This window comes from Crocuta crocuta, unplaced genomic scaffold, assembly GCF_008692635.1.
Source record: "Crocuta crocuta isolate KB4526 unplaced genomic scaffold, BGI_CrCroc_1.0 scaffold581, whole genome shotgun sequence".
Lineage (NCBI taxonomy): Eukaryota > Metazoa > Chordata > Mammalia > Carnivora > Hyaenidae > Crocuta > Crocuta crocuta.
The window spans coordinates 1,224,577-1,228,047 of record NW_027528635.1 but is presented as its reverse complement, the minus strand read 5'-3'; positions in this window follow the sequence as shown (position 1 = coordinate 1,228,047).

The following is a 3,471-nucleotide window of genomic DNA, read 5'->3' as shown; positions in this document are numbered from 1 at the left end:
TGTTCATGTGAGCAGAGGTAGGATCCTGACATGGGCTTACTCGCATAGAGGGAAAGGGGCAGTATGCATATGACAGAAGTTGTCATAGGTGTTTAAACGCCAACCACTACAAGCTAAAACTGACTTGTGCATCCAGGGCAGGAGCTGCTCAACTTTGTGCTGGAGGTTCTGTGCACTGCAGTGAGAGAAAGGCACTCAGACTGGGAAAGGAAGGCTAAAAGTGTCTTCAAAGACTCTGACAGTTTATATACTAAGTTCTAACAGTGTGAAAAAAAAGCTTCTACAACTAATAACTGAGTTGATCAAGGTTGCAGGATACAAGATCAATGCACAAAAATCAATTGTATGTTTATTAGTAATAAACAATTAGAATTGTTTTTTAATAGGCAGTTGAAATTTAAAACTGTATTTTTTATTTTTTAATTTTTTTAACGTTTTATTTATTTCTGAGAGAGATACAGCATGAGCAGGGGAGGATCAGAGAGAGAGAGGGAGATACAGAATCTGAAGCAGGCTCCAGGCTCTGAGCTGGCTGTCAGCACAGAGCCCGACGCGGGGCTCGAACCCACGAACCATGAGATCATGACCTGAGCCGAAGTTGACCGCTTAACTGACTGAGCCACCCAGGAGCCCCTAAAACTGTAATTTAAAATATCACTAGAAAGGGGTGCCTGGGTGGCTCTGTCAGTGAGCGTCAGATTTCACTCAGGTCATGATCTCACAGTTCATGGGTTCTAGCCCCACATCAGGCTCTTTGTTGACAACTCAGAGCCTGGAGCCTGCTTCGGATTCTGTCTCCCTCTCTCTCTCCCGCTCCCCCACCTGCACTGTCTCCGTCCCCTTCAAAAAAATAAACATCGGGGTGCCTGGATGGCTCAGTCGGCTAAGCGTCTGACTTCAGGCTCTGTGCTGACAGCTAGCTCGGAGACTGGAGCCTGCTTCTGATTCTGATCCCTCTCTCTCTGACCCTCCCCTGCTCATGGTGCGTCTCTCTCCCTCTCTCTCTCCCTCTCTTCCTCTCTCCCTCTCTCCCTCTCAGAAATAAAAGATTAACAAAAATATTTTAAGAAAGAATCCTAAATGATGGAGAGGCAAAGTTTAGTAAAATAAATAAACATTAAAAACTAAATTAAATATCACTAGAAAATATGAAATACTTAGGGATAAATTTGACAAAAGAAGTAAAAGACCTACACACTCTAACCTAGAACATATTGTGGAGATAGACTAATGGCAGAATGAAGTAAATGGAGATATATACTTTATGGATAGGAAGACACAATATTATAAGAAGTCAATTCTCACCCAACTCATCAACCCGATACCAATCAAAATCCCAGAAAGGCTTTTTAATAGAAATTTACAGTTATTCTAATATTCATATAAAAATGCAAAAGACCTAGAATAGCAAAAACAACTTTTTTGTTTTTGAGAGAGAGAGAGAGAGAGAGAGAAAGTGAGTGTGAGTGGGGGAGGGACAGAGAGAGAGAGAGGCAGACAGAGAATCCAAAGAAGGCTCCAGGCTCTGAGCTGTCAGCACAGAGCCCGACGCAGGAGTTGAACCCAGAAACCATGAGATCATGACCTGAGCCAAAGTCGGCTGCTTAACTGAGCCATCCAGGCGCCCTGCCAAAACAACTTTTAAACTGTGATGAATTCTGAATAAATTCCATGGATTGAACCAACGTCAATGTCCTAATTTTGATAATGTACTGTGATTATGTGGATTTATCACTGAAGGAGGCTGGGTTGTACACAGAGCTCTCTTGTACGTAACTGAAACTTCTTTTGAATCTATAATTATTTCGAAATTAAAAAATTAAAAGAGAGCACGAGCGAGGCAAAGGGAGAAGCAGCATGCCCCTAGCGGCCTCCAACAGGAATTCACACAACTGCATAATGAGAAAAAGAACTGGCCTAGAGGCTTGATTCTTGATCCAGTTTTCATCCAACATACACATCTTCATCTCATACACCAGAGTATCAAGAAAGACCTAGCAAAAAGCCCTGCGAACTTCCAGAGACAACAAATTTATAGCATTCCCATGACCAAAGACTAAACACTAGTAAACAAAGAGAATGCTCTTACTAAGGGTATTCTTTTTTCTTAGTTGAACTCTATATGATGTCTGGTGATTACCACTTCCATTCATTAAATGCTCACAGGCTCGCTCTGTCTCTCTCTCAAAAATAAACATTAAAAAAAGCTTTTAAAAAAGGGGCCACTTGAATAGCTCAGTCGGTTAAGCATCTGACTTTGCTCAGGTCATGAGCTCACCGTTCAGGAGTTAAAGCCCCACGTTGGCCTCTGTGCAGACAGCTCAGAGCCTGGAGCCTACTTCAGATTCTGTGTCTCCCTCACTATCTCCCCCTCGCACTCTCTCTCTCAAAAATAAACATTAAAAAAATTGTAATGCTCACAAGCCAATTTTGAAGGTTTTTCTTTAATTCTTGTCTGTAATTAGTAGGGAGAACACTACTTTGTCATGTGATGATATACATATATTAAAAGAAATCAACAGACTACATCAAATAAAGGTCAAATTATTACAACTGTTGAAAATAACATGCTTCTGTTTTAAGGGACTGTTTTCTAAATTTGCTTACCAAAAATATCTTGAAGGGTGTACTGCTACCCAATGAAAATTTATCAAAGCATTAGGAACACTTTCAGTCGATACTTTGTAGTGAAATATTGTCATTAACTTTATAAAATAATCCCTATTGGGCTCTTTAGTGGTTCTCTTCTAAAATTTCCCCCAACCTGAATGAAAAAAAAAATTAAAGGCCATCAGTGGACACGGAGTTCACTTTTACTGAAATTTTCCATTTCTGATGTGTTCAGTTTTCAAGAATATTCTTCATCATACCAGGTCGAGGAACACATTCAAACCATAAGAGACTCTTAAATACAAAGAACAAACTGAAGGTTTCTGGCAGTTTTGGGTAGGGGGAAGGGCTAAGTGGGGGAGGGGCATTATGGAGGACACCTGTTGGGATGAACACTGGGTGTTATACCTAAGTGATAAATCACTAAATTCTATTCCTGAAAAAAAAATTTTTTTTTGGCGAGAAACAAAACAAAACGACTCTCTGATGTCGCACTTAGTCAGAGAGGGATCCAGGCCGAGGACCAGGGACTCATATTTCCCTTTGGACTTCTTGTTTTCTGGGCCTTCGTACAAGTGGTAAAATGACACTGATTTCACTGTGATAATAACCCTCAGGCAGGTTTGCAATGACTTTCTTTACAGTGTTGTATTTTTTCAACCATAGAAGGCAGGTTTAAAAACTACACAGCATCAGACACAGGATGGAATCTGCTCGAGAATTTGCTTCATTTTGGCCACAAAGGGCAAGCTGTTAGAAGCCAACCGTTCATTTTCCTCTCCACCACAGGCTGTTGAAGAGCAAGAGACTGGGAAGAATGGAGGACGATAGAAAGGGGGAGCTTCCTGCAAGCTTTGCATG